The sequence below is a fragment of the Canis lupus genome, chromosome 4, assembly GCF_003254725.2.
Source record: "Canis lupus dingo isolate Sandy chromosome 4, ASM325472v2, whole genome shotgun sequence".
Lineage (NCBI taxonomy): Eukaryota > Metazoa > Chordata > Mammalia > Carnivora > Canidae > Canis > Canis lupus.
In genome coordinates, this window is record NC_064246.1 from 35,995,796 (window position 1) to 36,013,921 (window position 18,126).

Sequence of the window (18,126 nt, forward strand, 5' to 3'; positions counted from 1 at the left end):
TCCATCCCCCGTCTCCAGGATCACGCCCTGGGCTGAAGTCAACGCTAAACCGCTGAGCCACCCGGGCTGCCCTGTCCTTTGGTTTTAGAGATCACTGGTGACCATGAAAGAAGCAATTTCATTAAATGGTGGAGAGAAATAGAAGCTAGATTTGTGTGGATTGAATACTGACTAGGAAGGGAAAAGCTGAGAGAGCACAGCGAGATAACTTTTGAGAAGCATGTTGCCCCAAAGCCTCACCACTACTTAACTATTGGATGAGGTCTTTTTTTTTTTTTTTAAGATTTTATTTATTTATTCATGAGAGACACAGAGAGAGAGAGAGAGGCGCAGAGACACAGGCAGAGGGAGAAGCAGGCTCCACGCAAGGAGCCTGATGTGGGACTTGATCCTGAGTCTCCAGGATCACACCCCGGGCTGCAGGCGGCGCTAAACCGCTGCGCCACCAGGGCTGCCCTGGATGAGGTCTTAAATCAAAATCATTACTTCTATTTCTGAGCTTTTCTCCCTGTACTATGCCCCTTCGGTCAAGTTATCCTGGAGTTCCTTTTTGACTGGGATTAGAAACTCTGAGCTATTACCATAGTGGACCCCTCCCTAAACTGGTAACTGAAGTCTGTTCCATCATGCTGGGTCTTCACCTTATTGTTTATGAAATCAGCTACATTGCTTTTAGGCCCAATGACTTACTGCTGTGAAATAGATGGAATGCAGTAGATAATTTGGTTAGTCTGTGTTTAAAATTTGCTAAGAAAAGAAATACTTGAAAACTATTTCCAGATTAAATCTCACACATAGAACAAGCAAAATTCCAGTCTTCTCCAATGGCAAATGTAACTCAAACAGAGAAACCCTGTAAGGTAACTGCATTCATGGGCTGCCTCCCCCCCATCCTAGGTATTCTCAACCTAGAATCATTTGGCATCAACATCCCTGTCATTATTAGTGGGGAATTCCTAGTTGAGATTCACATCTCATCATTCATGTGATGTTTCAAAAATCTCTTCGCTATCTGATATTTTGGAACCCAATAAATATCTGTGTCATCTTGTCTTAAATATTCAAAGTATCTTTCCAAACCTTTACTCATTTGTTCTCCAAATGTCTTTAAACTATATCAAATTCTCTATAGAAAGGAAAAATAATCAGTGGAGATTAGGGATTTGGAAATCCAAGGGAGTTAAAAAAAGGGGGTGGGGGGGTAAAATCCTCCCAGGAGTGCTTGCATATTATGGTCATTCTCCTAGAAAAGAAAATGAAAAAATATATTATTAAGTGGATGCATGAAAATAGATGTAGTAAAATTTGGAGAATATGCTTAAATTAAATGAATTCCAAATGCCTGCCACTGTTATTTGTGGGGCTCTTTGGGAGGCTAAAACAGCATCATTCCAATACTTTCTTTTAGCTAGAATATGTTATAAGAGCTGCCCAAAAAGAGAAATAATTAATCCAGTATGCCTCATAGACCTAATGACAAAGAAGACAGTTTGCTTGGCATTGTCCCAAGCTGATGACTGAAGAAGGAAGTTCTCAAGTACAGGTTGGGGAAAGTCATCCCTGACTGAGTCCAGGAAGTGCCAGTGGATGGGCAGCCGTGGTAGGGATTTTCCATAGGGACAAGCCAAAGCCCGAGGAGCAGGCTCCAGACTATCTCTCCCAGCTATCATCAGTTGCTTTGCATGGTTGCTACATGAGCTCAAACTCTCCCCTCCAAGCAAATGCTGTGTGATCAGCATCTCTAGCCATGACACTTACTTGTACTCCAGTTAACGTTTTTTCATGTGACTACCAGGCACTCTCATTAAGTCTGGCCATCACCATAACTTTATTGGAGAGCTAGAGAAAGGGAGAGCATGCACACACACAAGCAGCGGAGGGAGAGGCAGAGGGAGAGAATTTTCAAGCATACTCCCAACTGAGCATGGAACCTGACATGGGAGGACTCTGAGATCATGATCTGAGCTGAAACCAAGAATCAGACACTTAACCAACTGAGCCATCCAGGCACCCCAAAATGTACTTTTTAATGGTACAATTCAATGGTTTTCAGTATATTTGCAGAGTTGCATGACCATTACCTTCTATCAGCTGTATGAGTATTAGAAAATAGAAATAATTCTGGTCTAGTTGGTAAATAACCACCGTCCCAAATCAGAGAGTGTCCACTTCCTGACCAGCCACTGCCCCATGGCAGCTACCCCATTCCTATCTCCAGAAACTCCCAAAATTTCCCACAGTGTAGCTGCCAGAGGACTAACACTGACATAATCAAGGACTTTAGAACCTTCCTCCATCACTGTGACTACTCCCTTTTATCAAGTATTTTGAATGTCACCCCTGGAGAAAAGAGGCATTATTTCTTAAGTGAAGACAGAATCAAAGAATACATTTCTTTATTAAAGATACCAAATTACATGGTTCAGTTAAATTATCCTCATACTATTTTTTTTTCAAGATTTCATTTATTTACTAGAAAAAGAGAGAGAGAAAACATAAGCAGGGAGGAGGGACAGAAGGCCAGGGAGAAGCAGACTCCTGGGACCCTGGGATCAGACCTGAGCCAAAGGCAGATGTTCACTGGACTGAGCCACCCAACCCTATTCTCATATCCCTATAGAACTTCCAGCAGCATTTGAATCCATATTCCCCAACTCCTTTACCACTCACCAAATATGAAGCCCATTTAAGGTTTCACATTCTTGACAATGCCAATCTTTCTGTCTTTCCTTTCCAGCTCAAGTTCCTTTCTTTTTGTTTCAAAAATTTTATGTATTTGAGAGAGAGAGAGAAGGTAAGAGGGGCAGAGGGAGAAGCAGAGACCCTGCTGAGTAGGGAGCCCAATGCAGGGCTTGACCCCAGGACCCTGAGGTCATGATCTGAGCTAAAGGCAGACACTCAACCAACTGAGCAACCCAGGCACCCCTTTCTGTTCCTTTCTGTTTGTGTCTCATACCCGTAGGATCTTTTTAGGATTTCATGCTCTAGAATTAATGAAAATATTTGACTTATTTTCCCAGTTATTAGGAACATGCTATTTGAATGCACCATCGGCCTCCTGTTGGCCCTTCAGAGACTATTTTGTGAAAGTCTATAGAACATGAGAAAGTGTGCACAGGCTACTATCTAAACTAGCAAAAGCTACCCTATTTTTCCATCATATCCAATATATTAAGTTTTTGTCCCCTTTCTTCATACAGCTCATGTTTAACTCTTTTCATTTGAAATTATTTTTTTTTAAGATTTTATTTATTTATTCATGAGAGACACAGAGAGGCAGAGACATAGAGAGAGAAGTAGGCTCCATATAATGAGCCCGATGTGGGACTCAATCCCAGAACCCCAGGATCACACTCTGAGCCAAAGGCAGATGCTCAACCACTGAGCCCCAGGCGTCCCTGAAATTATTTTCAAACACTCTTACTGGCAACAAGAATAGAGAGAGAAATGTATCTCATGAGAAAATCTAATCCCACAATGCAAACAGCTGTTTTGGGGGCAATATGGAAATTTAAAGAATGAGGAATAGATGACAATTCTGAATTTCTTTTACTTTTCTTAAGGCAGGCATATCCTCCAAAAATGAACATTTCTCTAGATTTTTGAGATATCAGTAACAGATTGATGTCTTTTCATATTCAGTCAGGCCTTCATTCAAGAAATATTATCAACAACTATATATCAAGCATCTTGCTTAGTACTAGGGAAAGAATGGTGAATAAAAAGAGATACCAGCATTGGCTTCCATTGATCCTAGAGTCACATTGTGGTAGGATGCAAGATGGCCCCAACCTTTACAACTCCTTGTCAACAAGTCTTCACTTGTAACTTTGCAGTGCCCTCCCACTCTGATTCTGGACTTGTCCATAAGACTTACATTGGCCACTAGAATAAGCCAGAAGTAATGGTGTACCTATGCCACCTCAAGAGCCTTCCATGTGACCTCCTGCACATCTGCCACTAACACGAGAGTGTGTCTGAGACAGCTTTCTGGAGGGTGAGAGACATGCAGAGCAGTTGCCCCGGTCTCAGATCAGCAGTCAGGCAGCTCCTCCCCAGATACAAGCGTTAGCCCAGCCTCTATAACCAAGAACGACAGTTGCCTTGCCAGCCTGCAGCTGACTCCAAATACTTGAGCCATAAACATTTCCTGCCGAGTGCCACTGAAATTTTGTGGTGTTTTATTACACAACATTAATGTGGCAACAGGTTACTGATACATTTTTACTAATCATAAAAAATAAACATAAAATTAGGAGCTGTAGTGTGTGCTCTGAAGGACTGGAGTATAGAAACACGAGAGTACAGGAGAGCTAGATCTAGCCTAGGTGAGTGGAGAGGGGAGGTCTTCGGGGAAGAGATATGTAGGCTAAGATCGAAAGGATGTGCAGAAGTTAACTAGGTGAAGAATGGGAGAAAGGGTTGTTTAGGTCACTGGGCAGCATGTGCAAAGGCTTAGTAGGGAAGGAATACACAGTGAGTTAGTATAAGAAGGCTGATGTGGCTGGAACATGGAGATAAATGGGAAAATGTGAAGAAATAAGCTGGAATCATAGGCAATGACTTATAAAGCTTATAGAACATATGAAGAGTTTGAGTTAATCCAAAGAACAGTGAGGATAACTGAATGGTTTCAAGATGGTAGTAACTGTTTTTCTCACATGCTTACCTGGCTATGCAATGGGTAGGGAGCTTCAACCATACACCCTGAAATTTGCCCATGGATTTCACAAGTTAGCTCTAAAACAAAGTATCATTCATCCATCCATTTATTTAATGGAAGTTTATTAAGAGGGTCCAATTTGGAATGAATGTATGATTCGGAGATTAAACGAATGAATGAGTCTGTGCCAAGCAATCTGACAGGTACTGGAGAGACACAAAGACAGAACTCCTGCCCTTGATATGCTCACACTCTAGGAGGGAGATGAACATGAAAAAGAGACTTCATTGCTAACCCAGAGGTATATGAACAATGTGCTTGAAAAGCATAGAGAGGGGGGATGCCTGGGTAGCTCAGTGTCTACTCAACCACTGAACCACCCAGGCGTCTTAACAAGAAACAATTAAAAAAAATACATTATAAACTGTAGTCAGTATTCATGTTCTTCGCAAATACAACTGGTGATTTTCACCACTGGATGAGGCTCTTTTAAGGTTAGGATTAGAAGATGTTAAGTTATAAATCCCACACTCAGTGCGGTGCTCTCATTCATATACCCTCATCCCCACTAGGAAATCCCCAAATTCCTAACAATAGCAGCTCTCAAAGTACTGTCTTTTCTATTGTTAAAGTTTGCATAGTCTTCAGATATTGGGCGCAGTTACTTATCTAGCAGGTGCTCCACAGCTGATAGGCATTACATTGAATCTCATGGAATCAACATTTTCATAGAACATAAACAGTAAACAGCATGAATTTTAAACAGTTCAACCTAATACTAAGTTCTGTGGCACCAGACTAGTTTAGAGAGTCAAGTTTGTTATGTAAATAATCTTAATAGCATCCAGAGAGATCAAATGCTCTTCATTTGACCGATTTTTGTTTTGTTTTGTTTTTAAATGACAGCAAAAGATTGGGATGAATGGATTGTTTCTCCTTGCAAAGTACCCAGACGCCGCTTGGACTCAAGGTAGACTTTCAAGGGATGTTTCTTCTAAAAGAACCTGCTTCACATTAATCATATTTACAATTGAAAGACTATAAAGATAATTTGAGAATATTGCTTAAAACCCTTTGTATTGCTAACTGAATTAAAAGAACAATAACAAATAATAAGAACAAGAGGAAAATAAATTCATAGGCCACGTCTGCTAGCAAAGCCAACTACCTATTCTTGACAGAAATGAATTCTTGTAAGGCTTGAATGTTCTCCTAGAGCTCATTTATATTTCTGTCTTGATCCAGGAAGGAGTGAGAGAAACTACATTTCATAGAGCCCACATGAGCCCTGGCACATCTAATCTTCAACCTCCACTTTTAATTTACATCTGAAAAATGAATGAATGAGCAACTACAGGAAGATATAAAAGACAGGGTTACACAAAGAGAGTGTATAATTTTATTATATCTGCTGCCCAGCCCTGAACAAATAAACTCCATTACATGTGCTGGCTTTGTATCCAAACTGCCCTTCCAACCTGGGGCAGACATACAAAATCTGTCAACTAATGCAGCAGTCAGCCCAACTCTCTGACTTGATCCTATAGATCTATATTTCTAGGGACACCTGGGTGGCTCAGCGGTTGAATGGCTGCCTTCAGCTCAGGGCATGATCCTGGAGTTCTGGGATCCAGTACCGCATTGGGCTCCCTGTGAGGAGCCTGCTTCTCCTTTCTCCCTCTGCCTCTGCCTCTCTCTGTGTGTCTCTCATGAATAAATAAATTAAATCTTTTTTTTTTTTAAGATTTTATTTATTTATTCATGACAGACACAGAGAGAGAGAGAGGGAAAGGCAGAGACACAGCAGAGGGAGAAGCAGGCTCCATGCAGGAGCCTGACATGGGACTCGATCCCAGGTCTTCAGGATCATGCCCTGGGCTGCAGGCGGTGCTAAACCACTGTGCCACCAGGGCTGCCCAGTAAATTAAATCTTAAAAAAAAAAGGTCTATGTTTCTAAAACGAAGCTTTCATTGTAATAACATTCCCTTTTAATTTAAGCAAAATAAAATGGAAACAGCACTGGAACGGATACAAAAGTAGAGTGAAAATGTCTCCTTGGACAAAGCTATTTTAATGAAAGCTCTCGTGTTCCACCACCCAATTAGATTCACTTCATTGGCTGTCTTCATGGGATTTCCCAAAGCTGAGGACTATCCAAAAGAAATAAAAGGTGAGCATTTTCCTTAAAGCAGGATGCTAGGTTTTGAATACAAATATTCACATTAAGTGAAGGAACTTGATTAAACCCACAATTCAAGATAATGATGAACTGGGTGCTGGAACTCAGCTGCCTGACACACTTTAGCATATGAATTAAATTTTCTGTTAGCTAACCCACTTAAAAAAAAAAAAAGACTGTATTTAAACATTTTCCTTCAGGGAATTGGCCATATGTGGAATTAACAGACTCTTGGGTCCACATGGGGCTTGGCTTGTAATTTCTGAGTTTGCTGGGAAAGTGAGTTTATTGCATTATATTGAAATGGACACTGGGAGATTTATTTGAGCATATGACACTTTAATAGGAGTGTCTACTTAATCAGATATGCCATCATTCACATATATACAGGTGTACCAGCAGTTGTTTCATGAATGATCATACCAAAAATGGATGTATATGGCCAGATGTTAGAGAAGGCCCTTCAAATAAGGAGGTGGTGAGTGCATGTGGTGATGATAGGGAAAGAGCTGTCATGATATACTACATGGATCTTCCTAAGTACATTCACAACTCTGTAGCAAAATGTTTTCCATAAAAACTTCATTCCACAAATAGAATTTAAAAATGGAATCATAGCATATGGCCATGTAAATTGTAAATGCAATCCACATGCCTTCAACAATGCCAGTGTGGATGGGCTAATGAAGATGCAAATGGGGAAAGGTACACCATCAAGTTGGCTACCTCACAATACCCAGATGTCCCAGAAATTCCAGAACCATTTTGTGAATATCAAAAGGAAAAATACTATCAGAATATCATTTCAGCATTTTTTTTAAAGATTTTATTTATTCATTCATGAGAGACACACACAGAGAGAGAGAGAGAGAGGCAGAGAGAGAAGCAGGCCCCATGCAGGGAGCCCGACGTGGGATTCAATCCCAGGACACACCCTGGCCCAAAGGCAGGCACCAAACCACTGAGCCACCCAGGGATCCCTCTATTTCAGCTTTGATATTCATAGTCTTACAGACTTCAGATGTTCTATAGCTTAAATATCACAAGACACATCGGAAACTTAAGTGCTTTATAAGTCATACAAGGACAAAAGGGAAGCAAATGAATTATAAAGAGGTGGAGGCCCGATGATTTCCAATTATTGATACTGCACTGTATGGGGATGGCTCGAGATTGATCTGTGGAGGAAATCAGATATAAATGATGAAGTTTTGGGATCCCTGAGTGGCTCAGTGGTTTAGCGCCTGCTTAGGGGCTTAGGGCGTGACCCCTGAGTTCTGGGTCAAGACCCACATCTGGCTCCCTGCATGGAGCCTGCTTCTCCCTCTGCCTGTGTCTCTGCCTCTCTCTGTATGCCTCTCATTAATAAATTTAAAAAAACTTTAATTAAAAAAAAAAAACAGAAGTTCAAAACAAATGAACTTTTAAAAATAAATAAATAAATAAATAAATAAATAAATAAATAAATAGTTTTGAAGAGTGTAGTTAGATGGGGAGGAGCTACATTTTAAGTACATTCATTTTTTAAAGCACAATGTTACATTCTTTACATACAGGGTATGTTATTGCCATTTTGAGATGAAGACAACAAAAGCTCAAAGATGAAATAATTTCCTCAAAGTCACAAAGTTAGTAAGTACCCAAACAGATATGCAAACACAAGTATTTACAAGCCTGCCTTTCACGTATCACCTTTATAACTTTTGCCAGACCATGTGCCATCTGTGCTATATTCTATTTAATACTCTTCCTTAATTCAGATTTATATTTTAAAATATTTATTTAAAATAAAAAATGTAGGGGCATCTGGTTGGTCCAGTCAGTAGAGCATGCAACTCTTGATCTCAGGGTTGTGAGTTCAAGCTCCACACTGGGCATGGAATCTACTGTAAAAATTAATTAATTAGTTAGTTAGTTAGTTAATTAATTAATTGAATTAAAAATTTATGAGGCACCTGGCTGGCCCAGACAATAGAACATGCAACTCCTGATCTCAGGATTGTGAGTTCAAGCCCCAAGTTGGGCATAGAGCTTTAAAAGTAATAAAATAAAATAAAATTTTAATACTATCAATAATAGAAAAGAATTATCATTTGCCATAAGCAGAAGGCAACTACAAAAATAAATTCTAACTAAACAGTGTTACCCATCCAAAGCTCTGAACCTGGGGCCTGCCTCTTCCTTGTAAGGAGGGTTTGCAAAGTTAAGGACGTATTAAAGCCCTTTGTGCACCAAAATGAGGTTTTTCTCTCGATGTAAACAGAAAGACAGAAAGAGCACTAAAATGGGAATTCTATTTGTCTCCTGTGATAGTTTTTTGTTTTTTAAAGATTTAACTAATTTATTTGAGAGAGAAAGACAGCAAGCGAGTGAGCAAGAGCATGAGGAGGGCGGGGAGGGGAGAAACAGACTCCCTATTGCTGGAGGTGGGGCTCGATCCCAAGATTCCAGGATCATTATCGGAGCTGAAGGCAGACTCTTAACCGGCTGAGCCACCCAGGCACTCCTCCTGTGTTATAGTTTTATTTGATGACTGGATGTGCTATATGTGGAGGTATCACCTGGAATCATGCTTCCTACCAACAGTGGCATGCTGGTCATAATTTGGGGAACTATGAGCTGTGGAATGAGCATTTTTTGTGAGCTGAAGCAAGAGAAGATAAAAGGGAATTGATCGGATCTGATCTTTTTCAAATCAAAATTCAATTTGAGAGAAACTAACCTCTGGTTCCATGTATGATTCAATAAAATTATGTATGTATTCAGTTTCAGATTTAGTAACAAATCTGAGACCAAACTCAAAGTTAAACATTGGGCTAAATTCTTTCAAAATACTGATATTTGGGACATCTGGGTGGCTCAGTTGGTTAAGCATCTGCCTTCCACAAAGGCCATGATCTCAGGGTCCTGGGTTAGAGCCTTGTGTCTCGTTGGGCTCCCTGCTCAGCAAGTAGTCTCCTTCTCCCTCTGCCTCTCCCCTCTCCTCCCACTCATACTTGCTCTCTCTCTCTCTCTCTTTCTCTCTCAAATAAATAAATAAAATCTTAAAAGAAAATACTGATATTCAAGAAGCTTCAAGCATGCTAGATCTAGGAACTATTGAGTATCCTTTGCCATGGTTCCTGGTTAAACTACTGCAGGACATCACGATGCAGGCATCAGCAGGCCCCTTTGTCTTATAAAACTTGGAGAAAACAGGTTAGAAGTTTTCCTCGTATCTTGCCTACTCCTGGGCATATCTGACTCAAAGAGTGGACAGTTGGGGCCCAAAAGTCATTTCTCAGAATAATTTTGTCCTGGCCTTCTCATTTATTTTCTAAAAAGTACATAATGGCAGCATGGCTATTATAGTACCACGACCATCACCTCCATATGTCAAACAGAATAACCAAAAGACATTTCTACATCCCTGTTTCAAAGGTATTTTTTTCCTAATCTTTTGTAATTGGACTCACTTCCATGTTTTGTTTTGTTTTTTTAATTTATTTATGATAGTCACACACAGATTGAGAGAGAGAGAGAGAGGCAGAGGCACAGGCAAATCGTGCCCTGGGCCAAAGGCAGGCGCCAAACCGCTGCGCCACCCAGGGATCCCCCGCTTCCATGTTTAACAAGGTATCTAAAATTCTACAAAAATATACACAGTAGGGCAGCTCCGGTGGCGCAGCGGTTTGGCGCCACCTGCAGCCCGGGGTGTGATCCTGGAGACCCGGGATCGAGTCCCACGTCGAGCTCCCTGCATGGAGCCTGCTTCTCCCTCTGCCTGTGTCTCTGCCTCTCTGTGTGTCTCTCATGAATAAATAAATAAAATCTTAAAAAAAAAATATATATATATATATATGTATACACACACACACACAATATCTTGGCTTTCTGTATTTTTATATGCATATACTATGTCTTCCCAGAAAAACCCACAGTCATATGTGTACCCAACTTAATATGTAGTAACACATACATATATTCATACATGCACACACATACACACAAGCTGTCTTAAAAAAACTGAATTTAAGTAGCAGATATGGCAATGGGTCATAAGTGAGAAATACATTGAAAATGAAAGAAATGCTGATTCAAAGTCTCAGGAAACAGATTTTCCAATGATGATAAAATTGTACACAATACGAGACTAAGAAAATGCACCAGAGTCATTGCAAAAAAAAAAAAAAAAAAAAAAAAAAAAATTCTGAGAGGAACAGAGTACTAACTGGCAAAGAAAACTTTCCACCAGTCGGTAACTAGTTTAATAATTAACAGAGTTGGGGGGATCCCTGGGTGGCTCAGCGGTTTGGCGCCTGCCTTTGGCCCAGGGCGCGATCCTGGAGTCCTGGGATCGAGTCCCACATCGGGCTCCCGGCATGGAGCCTGCTTCTCCCTCCTCCTGTGTCTCTGCGCCTCTCTGTCTCTCTCTATGTCTATCATAAATAAATAAATAAATCTTAAAAAAAAAATTAACAGAATTGGGATCCCTGGGTGGCGCAGCGGTTGGCGCCTGCCTTTGGCCCAGGGCGCGATCCTGGAGACTCGGGATCGAATCCCACGTCGGGCTCCCGGTGCATGGAGCCTGCTTCTACCTCTGCCTGTGTCTCTGCCTCTCTCTCTCTCTCTCTCTCTCTGTGTGACTATCATAAATAAATAAAAATTAAAAAAAAATTTCACAGAGTTCTCTGACCAAACTATTGTTTCAAAAAAGGTAGTTCCCTCACAGATTACACCCTCTTCTTTGCAGCCCAACCCTGGGCCCAGTCACCAGCAGGGGGACATTCTGAATGAAACCTCAGTGAATAAATTAGTATATAGATGAGATCTTGCCCTTAAATATAATTTGGCCAGATTTTAGAAATGTGACAAGAGGCTTGACTTGAATTCTTTTGCCTTTCTCAAGGGTGTTAGTGTAGCACTAATGATACTTTCTCAACTACTCTTAAATATCCTATACTTCCATAGTTGACACAATAATATTGTGTCAGCTGCTCTAATTTGCCAAAAGCTAAATTTTAGGAAATTCAGCTGCTCTAATTTGCCAAAGCTAAATTTTTATTTAAAAGAAAAGGCACAGGGGCACCTGGCTGGCTTAGTCGGTGGAACATGCAACTCTTGATCTCTGGGTCACGAGTTCAAGCCCCACATTGGATGTAGAGCTTATCTAATAAACACACACACACACACAAAGGTATGAAACAATATTTCATCACACACTCATGGTTCAGTGGTCATTTTGCTCTGTTTTCATGAAATATCTTCAGAACAAGTGAAACTACAAAATATAAAGGAAAGAAAACAAAAACAAGAATGGGTAAGCAATTCTCATTTCTACTGAAATCCGAAAATACAGAATTTCTATTTTTAATTTGAAGTCTAGAAACTCAACTAGAATATAGCTAAGTTTTAAAACCCAATGTGAAATAAAACAAGTATGAAAAAAAATTTTCAAAAAACAATATGGAAAAGAATTATTCTCTGGGTCATATCATTTTAATAACTTCAACCCCAATTATCAAACCTTGGTTCCAGGAACAGAAGCAACAAGTTTTTACCAGTTTACTAATTTGAGGTAAAACCTACATCAAAGCTCAGCCTTCTGTATGTGGGAGGAACTGCATCAGGCAGGTGCAGAGGCCACATTAGGAAACTCAAGAATGGTGAAGTTTTGTAGTTAACACTTAAAATGTATAAAAAATATCTTCCTAATTAGAAGCATCTCAGTTATTAGAAGATGGAAACTTTATTCCTGAAGTTGACTCCAGAAAAGCAAATGCTCATTTTTGTTAAATAAAAAGTCTTCCTAAAATGTAAACCCCAGGTTATATATTAAAGAGCAGTGTTTCTCAAACTTTAATGTGCATATGAATCACCTGAGAACTTGTTAAAATGTAGGTTTTGATTCATTAGGTCTGCAGGGATACCCAAGATTTGCATTTCTAACAAAATCCCAGTTGATGTGGACACTACTTATTTACCTGCCACACTTGAGTGCAAGGATATAGAGAACTTACAACTGTGGCTTCCCCAGCTTTACCATCTAGTGGGGGAAAACCTATAAATAAATAAGGAACCATTATAGTTTGATTTTAAATCACTCCTACCTACTGATTCTTATATGATGGTAGTAAATTTTTTATTATTTCTGCATTAAAGCTTCTTTTCATGAATGTATTGAAACAACTATAGTTGACCCTTGAACAACCCTGGAGTTAGGGACACTGACCCTTGCATGGTCAAAAATCTGTGTATAACTCTTTTTTAAAGACTTTACTTATTTATTTGAGAGACAGAGCACAAGTGTTGGGAGGAAAGGGCAGAGGGAAAGGGAGAAGCCAGGCTCCATCCCAAGACCCTGGGATCATGACCTGAGTCAAAGGCAGATGCTTAACTATCTGAGCCACCCAGGAGCCCATGTGTATAGCTTTTGACTCCCCAGAAACTTACCTACTAAAAACCTAGGGTTGAGGGGAAGTCCTACTGATAAAACAAATAGTCAACACATATTTGCATGGTATGTATATTACATACTATATTTTTATAATAAAGTAAGCCAAAGAAAAGAAACTATTAAAAAAAATCATGAGGAAGAGAAAATACATTTGCAATACGGTATATACCAAAAAATAAAAAATAAAAAAAATCTGTGTATAAGTGAACCAATGCAGTTCAAACTTGTTCAAGAGTAAACTGTAGGGCAGCCCAGGTGGCTCAGCAGTTTAGCATCACCTTTGGCCCAGGGCGTGATCCTGGAGACCCTGGATCAAGTCCCACGTCTGGCTCCCTGCATGAAGCCTGCTTCTCCCTCTGCCTGTGTCTCTGCCTCTCTCTCTCTCTCTCTCTGTGTCTCTCATGAATAAATAAATTTAAAAATCTTAAAAAAAAAAAAAAAGAGTCAACTGTAAATAAAATGATCCCACAGGAAAAGATACCAAAAAAAATCTGTTGTGAACTGTTTCACTTTAAAAAATTAAGGAAAAAAGTTAAAATTGTACATTACTAGTTTCCCAACTGAAATAAATGAAAGTGTCTCTGCAAATAAAGAGGAAATCACTTTCTCCTACCCTTATCCAATTATTCAGTTAAAGTTTTTTGGATGAAATCAACATTAGTGTGGAAGCCAAGAAAAATTAAGGCCATCCCACCTAAAGTTTAGCATTAGCACAAGTACAGCCATCTTAGGCCCCTGTGAATAAGAGCTGAACTTTATGGGAAAAACTGCAGAATGTCCTCAGTGTCCTCAGCAGGTAATACCATATCAGAAAGACAACAGAGCTCAGAATTGCCCTCAGCAGATAATCCCATATCAGAAAGACAACAGAGCCCACGCCCATGGTAGAAAGTCTCATATTAGAATGAGAACAGAGCTCAATGCCCTTGAAAGCCCCACATCAGAATGTAAACAGAACTTGGGAGAAATTCTTCCACCCCTTCTGAAAATCCTCTAGACCAGCCTATAAAAAACCCAGCTGTAACCCACTTCGAGGTCCAAGTCCCTGCTCCGCTGTGTCAGGTATACTTGGACCCAAGCTCGAGCTTGCTAATAAACCCTCGGGCGCTTGCATCGGTGTCGGCTCCTTGGTGGTTTCTCGGATTCGCAATCTTGGGCACAACAATTAGTTCATTTTATCCCGATTTATACTCCCTGTTTTAAGCAATCAACTGAGTTAGAAGGTAGGGGTTTCCTATTCATTCAATAAGTAACTATTTTTTTTAAAGATTTATTTATTTATGTTGGGGCCAGGCGGGAAGGGAAACTCCTCAAGATGGCGGATACGCCAAAATGGCTGAGGTTCCTGTCACCACCTCCACTTGGGACGACAGCTTGAGCAGACCCTTACACCTCTCCTTTGGACTTCCCCAACCGAACCCAATGCCCTTCAAGCCCCAGAGGAGGAAGTCACCTTTGACTGGTCGAATTGCAATCCTTCCTTTGCATAGGGAGGGTCACTCTGACTGGTTGGATTGCAGTCCTTCCTTTGCATATGAGCCAACCAATAGGAAACCGTTCTGCCTTACAACGTTATGTAAACCCCCGACCACCTTGTCTTGGCGCGACTTCCTCGACTCACTCTCTTTCCCCCGTGAGTCGTGAAACCTCGCCCGAGGGTGCCTGCAATAAAATCTGTTCTTGGACCCTCGCTTGCCTTGGCGGTCTCATTTCCATCTAGTTACTAAAAAACTTAACAATTTATTCATGAGAGACACATACACACACACAAACAGAGAGAGAGTGAGAGAGAGAGAGGCAGAGACACAAGCTCCATGTAGGGAGCCCGACACGGGCCTCGATTCTGGGTCTCCAGGATCACGCCCTGGGCCGAAGGCAGGCGCTCAACCGCTGAGCCACCCAGGGATCCCCCTCAATAAGTATCTATTGAGCAACAATAATGTGTTAGGCACTGGACTGGGTGCAGAGGACAGAGTGAATGAGTGGGGAGAGAAAAACAATAAACAAGTAAACACTTGACTGGAAATAGAAAAACTTCCAGCACTGCCTTGGCAGGCAAGTGAGTCACCTTGGAAGCAGAGCTGCCAGCCCCGAAGCAAGCCTTCAGATGACCCCAGCTCTAGCTGAAGTCTTGACTGCAAGCTCTTAAGAGACCTTGAGCCAAACGAACCCAGCACCCCCTTCACACACAGACACACACACACACACACAGACACACACATACACTTGGATTAGTGATCCACAGAAACTGTGTGAGATAATGAATGTTTGTTGTTTTAAGCCACTAAGGTGGGGTGATTTGTTGTACAGCCACAGATAACTACTACAGAAGAGATTGGGTGAGAGGCAGAACTTGCCTATCTAAACACAGAGGTTGGGTAAAGCCTCCTAGAGAAGGGCGATATTTAGGCTGAGATGGATAAAATGGAGTCAGTCCTGAGGAGAAGGTGGCCACCATGGTAGCAGGATGAAGAACAGCTTTCGGGAACAGGGGCGCCAAGTGAAGGTCCTGAGCTGTACACAGTGGGGAGGGGCAGTGTGGCCGGAGCTTATTTCCACGGGGAAGTGGGAAAGATGAAGTCACAGAGGCTGTCTTAGACAAATCAGGCAGGGTCTTTTGTAAAGAGTTTAAGTTATATTCTTAATGCACTGGGGATCCTTTAATGAGTCTTTAGCAGAAGACTAATGTGATCTGCTCTGTTGGTTTTTTTAAAGATTTATTTATTTATTCATGAGAGACACAGAGAGAGGCAGAGACACAGGCAGAGGGAGAAGCAGGCTCTTCACAGGGAGCCCAATGCAGACTTGATCCCAGGACCCAGGGATCATGACCTGAGCTGAAGGCAGCCACCCAACTGCTGAGCCACCCAGGCGTCCCTGATCTGCTGTTTTAAAAACTTCAGTGGGGCTGTAGTATGGGGAAGAAATGCTGATGCTTGGCCTGCTATATCTACTCTTCAGTTATTCAGGAGCTCAAATAAGAATGATTAGGAATGGTTTGAAAGCATTAGGAATGAGGAAAAGATCTAATTACTGTCATGATTACTTTGGCCAGTTGTGGCCTCTGGGCTGCTGCAGGAGAGAGAGCAACAGAGATCTCTGCTGATTTCTGCAGGACCGCAGGGCCTTTGCCTTTCTTTCCTTTTCTTTAATTAGACTCCACACTCACTGTGGGGCTTGAACTCCTGACCCTGCGATCACCAGTCACTGCTCAGTGAGCTAGCCAGGCACCGCCTCATGGCCTCCTTTGAAGCAGTCTCTGAACTCCACTGAACCCAGTTCCAAATGTAGGAGAGTTATCTACTTGCTAAAACTAAAATGTTGACGTAGAACAAGAACAAATTTTACAGTACAAATGTTTACTTTTTGGTATGGGTATGCTTTTTCAAAATAGAAACTTAATGTTGAATCATGTAGATAATGCTCCCTGTGGAAAAACGTTCATTTGTTATGCAGGTAATGTGAATTGCAGAATAATCAATAAATGCAAATGTGCAAAAGAGAAAGAAAATCAAAAATTAAGGGTCACCTCAATTACTCCAAGATAAAACACTGTTTTCATGTTGGTAATTATCCTTCTAGTATTCCCAAGCCTATATGTAATATATACTGGTCACAACTAAGATATTTTAGTTTTTTCCCTTCTCCACTATAAAAGTCATTAATACTGATTTTAGATTGTTTGGAAGATACAGAAAATATAAGGAAGAAAATAAATAGCACCAGGAATGCTACCTCTATTTCTTTCTATGAGTCTAAAGGCAGCTGGCAATCCATTCAAATCTGCAGCTGTCACTCTGTGCTGCCATTTTACAAATATTCGTTTCCTTAATTTCAGCCTCCCTTCTTAGCTCATTAGAAAAGGAAAATAAAAGTTGATGACTGTTCATTACATAGAGGATTTTGGCACCATTTTTATTTTATTTTGTTTTTTTAAAGATTTTATTTATTCATGAGAGACACACACACACAGAGAGAAAGAGAGAGAGAGAGAGAGAGAGAGAGAGAGAGAGAGAGAGGCAGAACATGGAGAAGCAGGCCCCATGTAGGAAGCCCCATGTGGGACTCAATCCCGGGACTCCGGGGTCACGCTCTGAGCCAAAGGCAGATGCTCAACCACTGAGCCACCCAGGTGTCCCTTTGGCATCATTTTTAGACCTCCTATTGAGATAAAGAAGTTGGGGTGGGTAGAAAAAAGAGTTTTTTTCTTGCCACCAATTCTAAACAACTCCACTCTGTGACGTTATAGGGACAGTCCTTGAAGAGATGGATACTCTTTTAGTAATTCACACAATAACCATGCTCAAACCGAATTCTCAACCTCAAAACAAAACCTATCTGGAGAAGTATATTAAACCCTGGTTGTTCTGGTTGTCTAAGTTTCTCTCAATATATTTCTAATGACCCAATACAAAGTTTGAAATAAAAATTCTTCCCCTTCTGGACATCAGTCACTCTCATTTTCATATGATTTCCCTGGATATCCCTGCAAAGTCTCTTGTTGCTAATTAGGCTATCACCCAGAATCAAAGTGCTGTGGGCCCAGAGAAACTTAAATCTCAGCGATAATCTTGCATATTGTATTGAACAACTAAAAGCCATTTGCTTAATGGAAAGTATTACAATGCATGATGCCATTCCAATCAAGATTTAATTCATTTGAAGGTAGGCTTTCAAGAGCATAAACCTGTATTTTGCTTATAAAAGAAGCCAGTCCACAATTAAATTTCATGGGAATTTTAAATCATCCATCCATAGCCAACCCTGATATAGTTTTACCCCTCTGATACCACAGTTACCTTTTTGGATTCATCGTAAACATTTTCAGCCAACAAACTCTAACAGAG

The 18,126-nt window shown here is 40.8% G+C and overlaps 1 long non-coding RNA gene across 1 annotated transcript in view; it reads right to left on the reverse strand.

The window, feature by feature from the left end:
* Positions 1-314: 314 nt before the first annotated feature.
* LOC118354460 (uncharacterized) overlaps positions 315-18,126 on the reverse strand; it is a 36,665-nt gene continuing 18,853 nt past the window's right edge. Inside the window, exon 3 of the long non-coding RNA XR_004814939.2 lies at positions 315-1,243. This is a non-coding gene — a long non-coding RNA (uncharacterized LOC118354460). The remainder of the gene's footprint in view (positions 1,244-18,126) is intronic.